Raw genomic sequence first — 17,198 nt, forward strand, 5'->3', positions numbered from 1 at the left:
TTCTTTTATTAGGATAAAGATTTTGATATACTGTATACAATTTAAAATATACAAATTAGAGTGATATCATATACATATATTTAAATCAAACCTTATTTTTGCACCTCCAAAGTTCCAAATTCGTGCCTCTTCCATAGATAATTATATAATTATTAATAGTCATAAATATATTATTTTATACCATAGTCATAATTCAAAATTAAAATAAGCAAATTTAAATAAACCATATGAATTGATGGAAAAAAAAAGATTCATTACTTGGTTTAATACTTCCGCCTCCAAAAAAAAAAAACTTGGTTTAACACTTATCATCTACCTATTTTTCAGTTCGAAGATTTCCGTAATATTCTAGAATTCCTTGTGATCTCATTAATAATAATAATAATAATAATAATAATCTCTCCCTTCCCCCAATATTGTCATATAGATATTTGTTGTAAAATACACGAACTTTCAACAAATTCTGATTTTTTCCTTGACATTTAAAATTTGAAAAATTATAGGTATAAAAAAATTTAAGTCAAAAGTCCTAAAATAGTTTCTATTTGAGAGTATTTTATACCTGCGAGAAAAAATCAAAAGGTTGTGTATTTTTTTTTTCAAATTTTAAAGGTCATAGGAAAAATCAGAATTTATTGAAAATGTAATGTATTTTACGGCAAATATCCCTATTGTCATACTACATTTTTAACATAAATTAAAAAAATATATATACATTTAATATTTTGTAAATAAATATTCATGTAATTATTATATTTTGTCCTTTATATTGTTTCAGATATTGTTTTCGAAAACATTTAATAGAATTATATTAGTTAAAAAACTTGTAAATAATTCAAATTAAGAAGGTGGATTAATTTTGTGGAACGTATACCAAAATGCAATTTTGTCACTCTTTTAATAATTACAAACTATATATATAATAAAGAAAGGAAAATTGAACAATACACTTATACACCGATAAGGATCTAAAGTGGACAATATTTTGAATTAACATTCTTTCTCCAACGCTTCAACAAAAAAAAGAAAAAAAACATTCCTTCTCCAGTAATTGGTCGACAGGGTGGTTGCAGATTCTGGCAAAAGACTCAGAAAAAAACTTGAACAACAATCTTTGGTTCTCCTGATCTTCTCTCATCAAATTTTGAAGATCTACAAGAAATATGTTGAGCGACATGTCCAAGAAAGAGAGCTGTACTCCATTGCACTCTACATGTTCGAAGAAATGCGCCAGTTGGGCATCGCAGCTGAATGGTACATGATGAACATCGGTATCAACTGTTGCTACCTTCTGAAGCGCCTGGACGTCGGATACAAGTAAGCTCCTGCTAATTCATCTACCATTTCTCCCGGCGATATACATTTGAAATATTTGAAGGGTTATATCTTATATGGTTTGACAAGCTTAGAGTTGTTGATCAATCTATTAGATTACATGTCTTTTTAATGAAAACCCCAACAAACTGGATTAGTTAGGCCCCTCGCTCATTTATTAATCATATCTATTTGGATAATTACATAACCTATAGAACATAGACAAAAAAAATATAAAAAAAACCTATCTTAAAAAATCTACAAGCTTATCTAAAATGGTTGCCAAGTTCTTTTCTTTTACAAAGAAGTGTTTCTCACAGATTGCTTACAAAAATTACTAACTCCTTCATATCATAATATTAAGCTAGCTGCAACATGATTTCAAAATCTATCAAAATATTTGGAAAGTGAAATAAATAATTAAGCAAGGAGGCAAACAAACTAACCCATAACACACATCTCTCAGAATGCTGCCAGAATATTTAGAAAATACTCACACTCAATCCTCTTCATGCATTTGATGATCTGGTAATCATGGAAATGCTTGTTATTATCATCGACTTAAAACATACTATAAAATATTGTTTTAATTAAATTTGTACATGTAGTTAAAACTTGTCTGTACACAATATTCTTCGTCGACATCTTTGCTCTTGTTGTGCCTGGCTTAATCAATACTTTAGTAGTAGACATTGAAGTTCCTCGAGAAAGAGCAACATATAATTGCCCATGTGAAAATACCGGAGATGGCAAGTAAACACCGACATTTGGTATAGTTTGTCCTTGAGCTTTATTTATTGTCATGGCAAAACAAAGCCTTATAGGAAATTGTTTCCGTCTAAATTGAAATGGATATCCTTCATTTTCAGCCGGCGAAAGAGGAATTCTTGGTATAAAGACATGTTTTCCCATATGTTGTCCAAACATTATCTCTGCGTTAATTACATTACCTTTGAATTCTCGACATACCATTCTTGTGCCATTGCATAATCCATTTGACGGATCCAAATTCCTTAGAAGAATTATTGGACAATTTTTCTTCAAGACTAACTTATGTGGAGGTAATCCATTAGGAGTCAAAGAGTTCAAGAAATCTACTTCATAATATGCATTTGTCTCATCAATAGCTTCATCAAAACTACTGAAAACTTTTGCATCTCCTAGAAACATAGATATCAACTGATCATTAAGCCAATCCACATTCTCATTTTTAGGCGTTAATATTGCTCGATTTGTCATGTACTGTGGAGAGTCTGCATTATTTTCTAAACTCGGGAAAATGGCTTCAATAAGTCTTTTGATGGAACTTTCTTCATTATCATACTTAATAATCATTTCATCTGGGATTTTGATATTACCTTCTGTATCAGTCGGCTCCTCACCATTTCCAACTCTCAGTAAGAATTTGCTAAATTCTGGATCATTCTTCGTTCTCATGTTTCTGGACAATTTGAACTTTTTCATTTTTTGCCACAAGTATGACTTAACTAAACTTGCAGAAATTGTCTGTGCAATTGTAGCTTTAGGCACAACTGGTAGTACTTGCCTGAAATCTCCTCCGAATACTATCACTTTTCCACCAAAAGCCTTATCATTCCCCATTACATCATGTAACAACTTATTCACATTTTCAATTGCCCACTTTTTTGCCATAGGTGCTTCATCCCATAAAATTAATTGTGCTTTACGTAATAACTCTGCTGTTGCACCCTGTTTCGAAACTGAACACTCACTTGATTCATCAGCATTTATTGGTATTTTGAAACGTGAATGAGCCGTTCTTCCTCCGGGCATTATTCCAGCAGCAACTCCAGATGTTGCAGTTGCAAGAGCTATTTGATTTCTTAGTCTGAGATTAGCTAATAATGCACGATATAAGAATGTCTTTCCAGTTCCGCCCGGTCCATCTATGAAAAAAACTCCACCTTCTCCTTTCTGTATGCAACTCAAGATCATTGAATAAGCTTTGTGTTGTTCATCATTCAATTTTAACTCTGCATTATGATCTTCCTCAGGTATTTCTATTGACATCTCATCTTGTATTTCTCTAGACCATTCATTATCTACAGTATCAATATAAGTAGTAATTTTTGGAAGGTCATAGGAATTTATATTTTTTCCCATACTTTCTAAGAAAGCACTTAAGCTTTTCAAAGTTTTGTAAACTCGCAATTCAACTGAAGTACCTGCATCTCTTTTGAAATCTTCGGACAACGCATCAAAGTAGGTATCCCAAAGAATTTTCACATCTGTTGGTGCACAATGTACCAAAATTATAGCAAATAACCTTCGTAGTTCATTTGGCATTTGAAAAGTTATTGCTTCATTTAGACACTCAATAATGCTTTGATCATCTTCCAATAATCCCCTCTTTTGTGCTGCTTCCTTAAAACTATAGCACTCTGTACCATTGATCGTCAATAAGTAACGGAAAGAGTTTGGTCCCCTAACATGATTCAAGAGGAGTTGAAGATAATATCTTTCTCCTTCAATTGGATTTGCTGCACTAATACGTCCAATAACATTGCAATATCTTTTTCTTTCTGTCCAAACTTTATCTTTCCTATCCCACACGTAGTGCTCAGGAAATTCTTTATAAAGATATTTTCTTGCCATTTCACTTGTAGCACACATTGAAAAATATTCTGTTAGCATTGTTTTTGAAGCATGATCCCACACCAAAAGATTTTGCAAATTTTGGGATGCGTGATATGCTACAAACTGTTTATTTGGAAGATGAAGCTGCAAGTTGATGACTGCCGGAGAAATATCATTCAAACTAAATTAAAAAACTCTCCACGCGGCTTCTTGAGCAGAAACCCAACGTGCATCTTGGAATTGTTTGATTTCATCAACTTGGTTTTGGTCATCATTTTGAGTCATATGAATTGCCACTCTATCATGCCCTTTATAGATATATTTATACAAATACTTCACTGCTGTGATACCAGAACATACCTCGACATTGATATGACAATTATATCTGGATAACAAATATGCATTGTATGGCACAACCCAACGGTTGTCCAGGTCTGCATTCCGAACTCTTATAAATGATCCATTATCTTGTCTTCTATAGATAGGATATCCATCTTTACCTTGTATTGTACTTTCGCAATATGATCGTGGGTAATGGCATTTGCATTTTCCTTTCACCATACAAGAATTTTTTGGATTCTTCTCTCCACAAGGACCGTGCATCATATGTTTTTTTAACTAAATCAAACAACTCTGGATTTTTTTCTTCATTGGGAAGTTCTGCACTCACAAACTTGTCAATTTCATCGGTGGTATTTATCTTATTTTCAGACTAAAAAATTATCAACATATGGACATGTGGTAACCCTCTTTTTTGAAATTCAATTACATGAACGTGTGCAGCAACATGTCCAAAAATCTCATTCTTGAATAATTGATCTCTCAAGTCTTGCAACTTTACTCGAAATACCCTTGCAGTTAAATCAGGACGATCTTGAGCTGTTTGACCAACATATAAGTTTTCTTGTATTTCCTTCCATTCCGGGTTGCATGTCATTGTAATAAATAAATCTGGTTTTCCGAATCTTTGTACTAATGCCAATGCATCAAGATATCTACGCCTCATATCTCTTGGACCCCCGATAAATGTTGCAGGAAGAACAATTCTTTTGCCAACTTCATTTCCTCTCAATTCTCCTTTGTAAACACTATCAACAATTCCTTGATATAATTCTGCTCTCATACTTGATTGATTGAGGCGATAAAAATCTAGTCTTGTCGTCTCCAATTTTATATACATATCAACAACAAATTGTTGTAACAATCTTCCTGCTAATAAAAGTACGGATTCCTTTGTATTTCTAATTTGTAGCTTATAGCAAATATATTCTTGACATGATACGTTCTTATTATTTTGCCTCATGACACCTGTAAAATTGAAAGAATACATCATAAAATATTTATTGCAATCAAAAAGAGTTGAAGAGAGAAGACAATGTCAGAGTTACCCAAGTTGAGCTATGTATCTGTAATGATATAAACATGGCAGCAGCTGAAGTATCTTCTTTATGTTATTTAATGTTCTAATTAAAGTGTATGCATTGGCTTTAGAGAAAGGAGGAAGATATGCTTTCACAAAAAAAAAAAATGTCAGGGTGAAGGGCTCATTGCTACCTCTCGAGCAATGGTTGTGTTCTTGAAGCTAATCTTTCTTTTAGTATTCTATCTATTTTCCTCGAGCACATTTGAAAAGGTTGTAGCTGTATGTATATGCTATATCCAGTTTAGGTGATTGCTGATAGAAGATGTGCTTATTTAGTTTATGCACAAGTGTTTTGTTAGTGGGAGTCATTAATTATAGTGATTTTATCTATATCACAGGAGAAAGATATGTTAGATATGAATTGTGCTTTTATATCATTTAGCTGATTACAAGGTTACTCCAGGGGTTATTCTACTTGAAAATAACTATATTATGTGCAATTGGTGTTGTGGTTTATGATGTCAACATCACATTACTCTTTCAATTTTATTCAAATTAATGCCTTGTCTTCATCGTAATTGTTTATGTATTAGAATTTCATTGGCAAGTCTAATAGTTTCATGATATATAATAACATTAATGTTAAGTTTTGTTTTATAATAAATCCATATAATAATTTTCATAACTTAATACTTAAATAAGCTAGCAATCGAAAATAACTTTAAAATGAGAATTATATATAAAACTTAGCAAAATATAAATACCTTGTTCTTCTCTGGAGATGATATCATCTGCACTCATACTTGTTAATAGTGATGAAGTAGTATTGAGATTATTGTTACGAACGAAAGGTGTTGTTGCAATTATCTTTTTGATGTTTTGATGCCAACCTGTTTCGCCTCTTGGAAAAAGGAGTGGATATTGCAATGGATCATAACATCCATAATAATGTTTTATTCTATGTCTCTCACCCGAATGAGCATGAACCACAATATCTCGCTCAAATGGTATGTTATCATTATTACCTTCGACCCATATAGCTGCAACTTGATCTGCATGTGGAGAATTATATACTCGTTGATCTAAGTTCACGTCTTTTGAAATATGTAGTTGAACATTATCCATTGAAGGATAATCTTTCAATCTTCGAAAAACTTTTGCATATGGATTGACTTCCAAAATTTTTATGATCTTCTTCACTACTGTTTCTGAGATATTTTGATTTTGCATTATGTTCATTCTGTTCTCTACCTCACTTCCTGTTTCATAAAAATATAATTGAAAAAAGCCAGGGTTTGAATCTTGTGGTGTCAATCCCGGAAGATCATGATAAACCATTCCTTGTGCTCGGAAAGAATAAATTCCTCATCTTGAAGATGCAAGCTTATCCAATTTCACTCCAAATGAAGTAAATGAGAATATAGAATTGTATGAGTGGATATTTCTTCGGAAATCCATAGCTTCTTGTGATTCAGATGTAAACAATTCATATAATTCTTCGGGAATTTCAGAAAATGGAAGTATAACCTTTCCATTATCACAACAAAAAGTAGGAGGCTTGTATTGAAATTTTGTAGCTCCGCAATAAGTGCAATCAGACACCTTTTTTAATTCATTTAGTATAGAACCTGAATGCATAAACAAAAACAATTAAATTTTAAAAAAAATTATTTTTCTATAAATAAATGTTATTCTGAAAACATTGTATTGCTTACTATTGATATCACATGAATTATGTTGTTTTATTTTTGAACGTTTCCTTTTCATTTGTGAAAGTCTTCTTTGTCGATATACCTCTGTAGCTATAATATAAAATTATAAGAAAAATAAGCAAAAAATTAAAAAAACCAACTGATGAAATTAAGATGCTGGTTGAGGACACATGTTTGAGATTGATCATGCTATATTGACATTATATATTTAATTTTATTTTTTATTTTACCTGGAAGAGAGTTTGACGTGGATGAAAAATTCCGAGCACTCATACTTCAGCACAAAGAAAAAAAAATAAAAAACCTGTAATATTGAGGTTTGAATGAGATATATATATATATATATATATATAGGGTTGGGTTCCGGTGGATCCCTATGCTTATAATAGATCCGTAGATTCAAATCTAGACCACACATTTATGACATGTGGCGCATCAAGATGGTGACACGTGGCAAGGCATTTCAAGGCAAAATCTGGAGAGGGGTAAAATTGGAATGTAATTTTAGAAATTAAAAAAAAAAAAAAAATTAGATTTTCTCAAAATAGGTATATTTTAGATGTATAAAGTTTCATACGAGAATTCATAAACTTTCATATAAAAATGCATAAAGTTTCATATAAAAATGCATAAGATTTCACCCCACCCCAACCCCACCCCCCACACCCCTGAACCCCACCCCACCCCAGAACCCCACCCCGACCCACCCCCTACCCCCCACCCCCCACCCACCCCCCTCAAAAAATTTTTTTTATTATTTTTTTAAAAACTGATTTTCTGACCACTGACCCACCCCTACCCCCCACCCCCACCCACCCACCCACCAATTTTTTTTTTTTTTCTCAAAAACTGATTTTTTGACCACTGACCCCCCCACCCACCCACCCCCCACCCCACCACCCAATTTTTTTTTTTGAAAATCAGTTTTTTAAAAAATAAAAAATAAATTTTTTTTTGGGGGGGTGGGGGGTTGGGTGGGTGGGGGGGTGGGGGTGGGGGTGGGGGTGGGCCAGCAATCAGAAAATCAGTTTTTGAAAAAAAAAAAAATTTGGGGGGGGGGGTGGGGCAGGGGTGAGGTGGCGAAACTACCAGATTTATTAAAATGAAATGCATTTTTTGTATATAATTTAATGCATTTTTATGTGAAAACTTTATGCATTTTTGTTTGATTTTATATGCATGTGAAACATGCCTATTTTTGGGGGATGGTAATGGGGAGGGTTGGGGGATGGTGTGGGCTGGATTGGGGGGTGGTATGGGGTGGGGTGGTGAAAATACCAAAACTGGAAAAATTAAATGCATTTTTCTGTTCAAAGTTATGCATTTCATGTGAAAACTTTATGCATCTTTGTGTGAAACTATATGCATCTAAAATATATCTATTTTGAGAAAATCTAAAAAAAAATATATTTTTTTGTTGTAAATATATCTATAAGATATATCTTATGTGTGTTGACCAAGAAATCTCCCTAAAACCCTAGCTTCCTACTTGTATAAATAGAGGTCTTTGGCCATCATATTGAACACACTTGATTCGTATTCTCTTCTCTATTCTCTCGCTTCTCTCTAGTTTATAACACGTTATCAGCACGATAGTTTCTAGTTCTCTCATCTCCCTTGGATCGTAGAAAGGTAATTCTATTTTATTTTTTTGTGCCATTAAGTTCTCTCATCTCCCTTGGATGGTAGAAAGGTAATTCTATTTTATTTTTTTGTGCCATTAATATGTGCCGATTTTATGTGAATCATATAAGAGTATAGTTAATTAAATAACTTCATCTTTATTTGATTTCACATTCTACTTCGATCAGAATATTTTTGTGCAAGTTTTTCATGGTTGTTGTATGCTAGTTTACTTAAATTTTAATCGGTCATTGAGCGATTGTTTTTTCTGCATACTTTATACCAAATTTATGTGTTCTATATTAAATCTCTTTTACATGCTGCTGGCTGTTAATTAAATGCTTCGACTTTCAACTAGGGTCTAGACGTTCTGCATAGCCACTGTTAGTATAAGTATAATACGTAATTATTTCAGTAATCATATACATCAAACTTCAATTGCTAGCTTTATTATTAATGTGGAAAACTTCTGATCCTATTTAATTAACATATTTATATATAACCATTAGTTACTAGTCAGTCAAGTCATTTTTTTTTTCAAACGAGATGCCAACGTGAATTTGGATTGATTATTTTAGAAATTAAATCAAATTATGAATTGACGACCACACAATGAGATTAATAGAAAAACTAATCTAGTGTTACATACCTGTAATTTGGATAATCAGTTCATATTTTCGAGATTTGACTTTTATTTCGAGATTTGATATGTAATTTGGATAATCAGTTCATATTTTCGAGATTTGACTTTTATTTCGAGATTTGATATGTAATTTGGATAATCAGTTTATATTTTCGAGATTTGACTTTTATTTCGAGATTTGATATGTTATATTCTGAAATATACACTATGTATATGCAATCTATTTTTTTTCTAAATAATCTTGAAAATTATTTGATGCTATTTAAATAGCACAAGTAGTATTCCTGAAGAATATTACATTCAAGATCTTAAAAATTTGATGCTATCAAAGTAGCACAAGTAATATTACTAAAGAATATTACATGCACAATTCATATTACATGCTCTCGAAAATTAGACCTTGAGCACAAGTAGCATTTATGAATAATATTACATTCAAGATCTTAAATTGATGCTATTAAAGTAGCACAAGTAATATTCCTGAAGAATATTACATGCTCTTGAAGAGAAATATATATTTCATGCTCTCGAAAATTAGACCGTGAAGGTCAAATGGCCCTAAAGGCCGAATGGTTGTACTCTTTTTCCCTTACTAAGTGTTGTACTCTTTTTCCCTTACTAAGTTTTTTCCTACGAGGTTTTCTTAGTTAAGGTTTTTAACGAGGCAACTAGTGCAATATATGAGTAAATATATATATGTCTTGTATTCTTTTCCTCTACCGAATTTTTCCCATGGGTTTTTACGGAGAGGTTTTTAACAAGGCATAAACATCTATACACTTATAACATCATATGGAATCTTATGATATTTGTCTTGGTGATAGTGACAATACACAAATTATTCTTCAAAATAAGAAGTATTTCCTTAAGTTGACATTAGATGAGAATAATGTTAACACAATATCAGGTGCATCAAACATCATTGAAGGCTCCGGAAGAGCTTGTATCATTTTGCCAAATGATACTAAATTAGATATTGAAAATGCCCTGTACTCTAGTACGTTTAAAAGGAACTTACTAAGTTTCAAAAATGTCCGTAATAATGGATACCACATTGTAATACCCCGTTTCCCTGAGTTAAATTTAGAATTTATTTTTGAACTTAGATATTAAGTTGATTCACGCCGGATAAAAGAAAATGAATTTATTTTAATTCCAACAAAAATGATTTACAAAAATATTTGTAAATTAGTTATTGAATTTATATGCATTGCATATTTATTTAATTTAGCATTCAAGTATTTTTCACGAAATATTTATTTAGCAAACCTTGAAGTATTTATTACAGTCCCGATATATTATCTATGTTCCTAATAGCCACCCTATATCATGATTATTTTTAGCATACATGTAATTATGCAGACTATTAAATCATCTCATATCTAATCAATTTCTTTTGCTTTAGCCATCCACTTTCATTTGCTTCCACTTTCTTTTGCTTTAGTTGTCCACTCTCTTTTGTTTCCATTTATTTTTGTTTTTATGCAGTCAAATCCCACTTAGCAAATCAGCCAAGTTTTCCACTACACCTAACAAATCAGCCAAATCTTTCACACAAGCCGTGGAGCTTTTCCCTTCTTCAATTCTTTAGAACAACAAGCTCATCATTTTTCTTCTTTCACAAGCAGACACAACCCATGTAATACCCCGTTTCCCCGAGCTAAATTTAGAATTTATTTTCGAACTTAGATTTAAGATGATTCACGCCGGATTGAGAAAAAGAATTTATTTTTAATTCCAACAAAAATGATTTACAAAAACATTTGTAAATTTAGTTATTGAATTTATATGCATTGCATATTTATTTAATTTAGCATTCAAGTATTTTCACGAGCTATTTATTTAGCGAACCCTGAAGTATTATTACAGTCCCGGTATTTTATGTTCCTAATAGCCACCCTATATCATGATTATTTTTAGCATACATGTATTTATGCAGACAATTAAATCCTCTCATATCTTATTAAATCAATTCATATCTTATCAAATTCTTTTCCACTCTCTTTTGTTTCCATTTTCTTTTGTTTTATGCTGTCAAATTCCACTTAGCAAATCAGCCGAATCTCTCTTTTGTTTCCACTTTCTTTTGCTTCCATTTTCTTTTGTTTTATGCTGTCAAATTCCACTTAACAACAGCCAAGCTCTCCCTCACTTATTTCACCAAAATATTTTCGCAAGGCCCCTTCACCAAATTTCTCAACCTGCAGCAAGCTTCTTTCTACAGCAATAATAATCTAAGTTCTTTTCCTTCTTGATTGAGCAGTAACAACTCCCTAGCAAAGCAAAGAGCTTCAAAGGTTCAATTTTTTTTAAACCATACACTGCATATCTCTCTCAAATTCTTTACTCTGCTGAGCTTTTCATCTAAATTATTCATAGCATACAACTCCAGTAAAACCAACACATTGACAAGCATATATGTATGTACATTATATATATATACATCAGAACATGAATATTGTTAAAAGAAAAGTAGAAGAAGATATTTGTTGTTTTTGAAAAATGGAGTCTTGAGCCTTGTCGTGTAGAAACGGGTTGCTATCAGCCGGAGTTAGGGAGAGATCTGTGAACAGGGGACTGGGTTGGCAACGGCGGCTTCTGCTGCTGTCGGCCGGAGGAAGAAGGGGAGAGAGATTGAGGGAGGAGAGTGACCACAGGCGGCGCTCCTCGTCGGGAACGAGGGAGTGTCGGCGATGGTGGCTTGGCTGCTGCCGCCGGACTGATTCAGGGAGAGAGAGGGAGTCGGAGGCGGCAGTGGCTTCTCGCTGCTATCGCCGGAGTTCCAGAGGGAGGATCGGTCGAGAGAGTGAGATATGTGATTGTGTGCGTCTGTGTGTGAGAGGCGAGAGATGGGGGAGAGGGGAGTCAGGGGACGGCGGAGGCGGCGCTGCTACCGCCGCCGGAAAAGAAGAGAGGGGGGGGGAGAGGGTGCAGCTGCGTTTGTGTTTGTGTGTGTGCGTTGTGAGGCAGAAAGAGAGAAACGAGAATTGAGGGAGGGAGGCGGATTATGTGAAGAGGAAGGGAGAAATAGTCTAGGGCTTGGTTGGGGAGTGGGCTTGAGCGTTGGGCCGGGTTTAAATTAGTGTTGGGCTGGGTTTTAATTAGTTATGGGCCGATTTTTATGAGTATTTGGGCCGAGATTTTTAATTAAATGGGCTGAGTTATTTCTTAATTTTGGGCTCCTATTTTGGGCCGAGTTAAATCATTTGGGCCGATTTTAATAAATGTTTGGGCTTGTTTTTATTTTTTAATTGGGCCATGTCTATTTATTTAGTTGGGCCTTTATTTTATTTAAGGATTTTGGGGTGCAGTTGTAATTCAAAAGAGTTGGGCCCGATTTATTTATAATAAACTTGGGCTAATTTTATAAAAATGGGAGGGTGTCTTTGATTTAATTATTTTAAATGGGCTACCCAATATTTATTAATTAGTCTTATAATAAAGTTTGATTAATTATTTTAAAGATAATTAGCATAATAATATTATTATTATGAAGTGCATATTTTAAGTAATTACTTATATGCTAAGCATGTCATGAAATTGCATTATATTTTGCAATAAAAGTATTTATGATTTAATTGGTTTTTATTATAATTCCAATTATTTAAGAAAAACCAAGTAAGGATATTGTTGGTGTCCTTAACTCAAAGATTTTAGTTTTCAATTATTTATTTACTAAATTTTGAAAACCCGGCCAAGTGAATTATAGAATATTAAGCACTACACCATGACTTAAGATTAGCTTCACGAGACCTATTAAGAATAGAATTTCTTGTAGGCTTTGTGACCAGGGAGATTAGCGCTGTTTTCCCAAGACAGGTTTATATGTGATTATGATCTTCAGGCTTTGCCTATCCAGGTGGGCATTACTTTCCAAATGTACAAAGTATGATTGAGTTATTAAGCTCTAAATGTTTCAATGAAATGCAAATTGTTTATTTAATGTAATGAAAACTGTTTATCCAATAAAATGTTTATGTGCACTCTGCTCTGTTTAAGGCTCGCGTAGTTAATCAATTGAGGTTCTCTTATGACCTAATACGTTGTTTGAGAATTGTGTACACTTGTTAGTTGACTCGGTGGGTTGATCTCCATCGGGCTCTAACCAGAGGCGTTATAAGGGTGCTCGGCTGGATGTGTTCCGGAGCATGAGAAATATCAGGCCTGCCTGGGTAGCGTCCCGAGGTCAAAGTAAACTTGTCTGGGTTACGCCCTCAGTTCAAGTAAGCAGGAGACAGAGATCCGTCGGTGGCTAAAAGGTCCGGGATCACAGCGAGTAACAGAAAGGGAGTGTGACATGTGCGCACAAATGAAAGAAAATGTTTTAACATGCTTAGAAGTACTTCTTTCAATTTAAAACCTTCTAAGTCATGTCAAGTATGATTGGATAAACTGTCTTTATTAAAATATAAGATGTTTCAGAAAATGCATGCCCACTAAGTACATTAGTACTTAGCCCAAAAATACTTTCAAATGTTTTCAGGTTGGCTGGCCGGTGCTGACGGGACGGAGCTGAGGCTAGCGATAAATTCCTATGTTAGACTTCCGCTGTAGCAATTACTCATATCAGTCTTTTGTTTTCCCAACTTAAGATCTTCATGTTAAATTTCAAATGATATACCTGACCGAGCTTAGACTCTTCACTACTTAATTTATGCAAATGAATGTCGGTTGTCAGAAGCATGAAACAAAACTTGTGATCCAAAGGGGCATAGCCCGACTTTCTATCCTATTTCGGGTTTTTACAAGGTTGTTCCTTGTTTATTTCTATGAATTAGTTGCACCTCGATTATATTTATTCATTCAAGAATTGGGGTGTGACAGAATGGTATCAGAGCATGAGTTTTCTTTCATGTTTCTGATAACCATAAGCTTTTGATGTTGAGTCTAGAATAGTATCTCTAGACTTCCAAGAATGTCAGTAGCCCTCAGCTCACCGTCACACTGCTGCAACCAAGGTACGATAATAGTTTCAAAATATACATATATGTATTTCAGATGTTATGAATGTTCCAAGAAAAGAAAAAGTGTGCGCTTTCAATGAATGATGCTATGTGAATTGCTTACCGCTTTCCATATGCTATAAGTTATGAATTGTTAATCGCTTTCATATTGTTATTTTGGGTCTCCGACCCATGTAACCAGTAAGTATCGTGTTTGGGACAACCCAAGCCCTTAACGATAAGATGAGTAAGTATCGTGTTTGGGACAACCCGAGCCCTTAACGATAAGATAAGTAAGTATCGTGTTTGGGACTACCCGAGCCCTTAACGATAAGATGAGTTAAAGTCGTGTTTAGGACTATTGAGCCTTTCACGAATACCAGATGTATGGTCGAGTTAGATTCTTTGAATCTTTCCGGCAATAGAAAAGTTTCATGTGGCATTTAATGTCAACATGTTTCAAGTTTCAAAGAGAATGAACGAATGAGAAAGCTTTATGTTGTCGTTTTAGGCTAGCTGCCTATACGATTAAAATGGTGGATCCTCTTACAAACTGTTTGAGTACCACCCAAGAATGCTTTGAGAATGTTAATCGTGATAGCACCGCTTGATCGATTTAAGTAAAGACTGGTAAGATAGCAATGTTTAACATAGATATGTTACAACATAGAGGCAATGCCTTAAGACTAAGGATTCACTTGAGCTATTTCAATAGCAGTGAGATTAAGTTTTTCACATAAGAACTTATGTTGCTTATGATTATGATGTTAGTCGTGATAGCTTGGCTAGAACGACATAGAATGGACTTTCATAGTATCAGTAACTTATGATGAAGTACTTATTAGTAAGTGTTTTAAGTTAGAAGTTTGACCAGAGCCTTACATGAATTAGAAGTTGACATGATTGGGGGCGAAGTTCCCATTTGACTGAGTGATTCGTTTTGTTGGGTCTGGCCAGCCCACATGACTAAGATCTTGGTGATTGTCAATTAAGATTTTTGATCTCGAGGTAGAGCATCATCACAATATATAGACTCGCACTATATAGTTGTCACAATAGAATATGCTTTTATCACGATAAGTATAGTAGTGATTAGAATTACTCAGTTTGTCATTAGTTTTCAACCATTAGAACGATGCACTAAGTATCAAGCTGTCTTTTGGTAATCAAAGCGATTTTTGGAATCCCAAGCGAAGAACTGGAGCAAATAGTGAGTATGATGAAGTTTTCAACCAGCTGTCAATATGTGGTCTACATGGTGGACAATAATGAGAAATGCGTAAAGAAGTTCGTAAATGAATCACGTCATGAGATATTCAATTTTTGTAGTGAACCAGGGAGACATTACGAAGGAACAAGCAATGAACGAGACTCTCACCACCGAGTCACTACAACAATTGGAGAAGGAGAAAGTTCACGCACAAACAAGATATGTACACCACCTCAAGAGGGAGGTAAAGAAAATGAAATGGAATGAAAGAAATAGAGGAAACCCTTAAATAGAAGGAAAGCACTAGAACTACACTTAAGGTATAATCCAACCCCAAGGCTAGTAGGCTCAAGCTAAGAGAGTGAATGCTTTGGCTAAAGTGCCAGAAGCTACAGCAAGAATAAAGTTGGAACGCCACCACAATGGAAACTTAGAAACCCCCATTAAATAACCATTTGGAAATGGGAAAATGAGTTTACATGGCAGAAGGAGTGCCATAAATCCTCGAAGTGAAAGTTACGAAGATGATGAGAAAAGTTTGATGTTAGAATTCCCTAGTCAATCTGAAAAGATCACTTAGGACGAAGGAAACAATTAAGGAAGTTCAACAGATTCGAGAGTACAAAGATATTTTTTCCAATGAATTACCAAATTTTCACCAGACCTAGTTTCATGCAACATAGTATGTCACTATGGGGAGCACTAATTAAAGATGTAAAAGAAAAGATGATACACTAAGGATGTGTATTGATTATAAGAAGTTGAAGCAAGCTCATAAGAATAGATATCCTCTTCCAAGGATAGACGACCTGTTAAATCAGTTGAGAGGAGCCGGTGTGTTTTCCAAGATTGACCTAAGATTTGATTACCACCAACTCAGGATGAAAAGAGAAGACATTCCAAAGATAGCGTTTCGAACGCGTTATGGACTTTACGAGTTCACAGTGATGCCCTTCGATTTAACGAATGCCCCAGCAGTTTTCATGGACCTGATGAACAGAGTTTTCCATCAGTATCTCGATAGTTTTATCTTAGTGTTTATCGACGACATCCTCGTATACTCTAAGACCGAAGAACAACATGAAGAGCACTTACGCATCGTACTCAAAACCCTGCGCAATGAGAAATGGTTTACCAAATTCAACAAGTGTGAATTTTGGTTAAAGGAAGTTATGTTTCTCGGTCACATAGTGTCGACTGAAGGAATCAAGGTAGACCCCGCCAAGATCGAAGCAGTCAAGGAATGGAAGGCACCACCAAATGTCAATGAGATCAGAAGTTTTCTTGGTCCAGCAGGTTACAATATAAGGTTCATCGAAAGATTCTCGAAATTGGCTAGGCCAATGACTCAACTTTTAAGAAAAGGGACTAAGTATGTTTGGTCTGAAGCTTGTAAACAAAGTTTTAAGTAGCTCAAGACTAGGCTGACTACTGCACCAGTGTTAGCAATACCAGGGGAGAATGAAGAATTTGAGTTGTACACTGATGCCTCGAAACTAGGATTGGGTTGCGTGTTGATGCAAAATCAGAAAGTGATAGCATACACGTCTCGTCAATTGAAGCTCCATGAGCTGAACTACCCAACTCATGATTTAGAGCTAGCAGCCGTTGTGCACGCGCTGAAGATTTGGAGACACTACCTCTATGGAGTTAAGTGTAAGATCTTTACAGATCATAAGAGTTTAAAACACTTCTTCGAGCAAAAGGATTTGAACATGAGACAATAAAGATGGCTCGAATTAGTAAAGAATTACAATTGCACCATCAGTTACTATCCAGGAAAAGCGAATGT

The 17,198-nt window shown here is 34.4% G+C and overlaps 2 long non-coding RNA genes across 2 annotated transcripts; both read left to right on the top strand.

The window, feature by feature from the left end:
* Positions 1-858: 858 nt before the first annotated feature.
* Positions 859-5,737, top strand: LOC131007191 (uncharacterized). The gene is made up of 2 exons (XR_009095951.1): positions 859-1,317; positions 5,404-5,737. It is a non-coding gene; the product is annotated as an uncharacterized LOC131007191 (long non-coding RNA).
* Positions 5,738-13,029: 7,292 nt separating this feature from the next.
* LOC131007193 (uncharacterized) lies at positions 13,030-14,017 on the top strand. Its single transcript, XR_009095953.1, has 2 exons — positions 13,030-13,112; positions 13,737-14,017. It is a non-coding gene; the product is annotated as an uncharacterized LOC131007193 (long non-coding RNA).
* The last annotated feature ends 3,181 nt before the right edge of the window (positions 14,018-17,198 follow it).

This window comes from Salvia miltiorrhiza, chromosome 1 (assembly GCF_028751815.1).
Source record: "Salvia miltiorrhiza cultivar Shanhuang (shh) chromosome 1, IMPLAD_Smil_shh, whole genome shotgun sequence".
Classification (NCBI taxonomy): Eukaryota; Viridiplantae; Streptophyta; class Magnoliopsida; order Lamiales; family Lamiaceae; genus Salvia; species Salvia miltiorrhiza.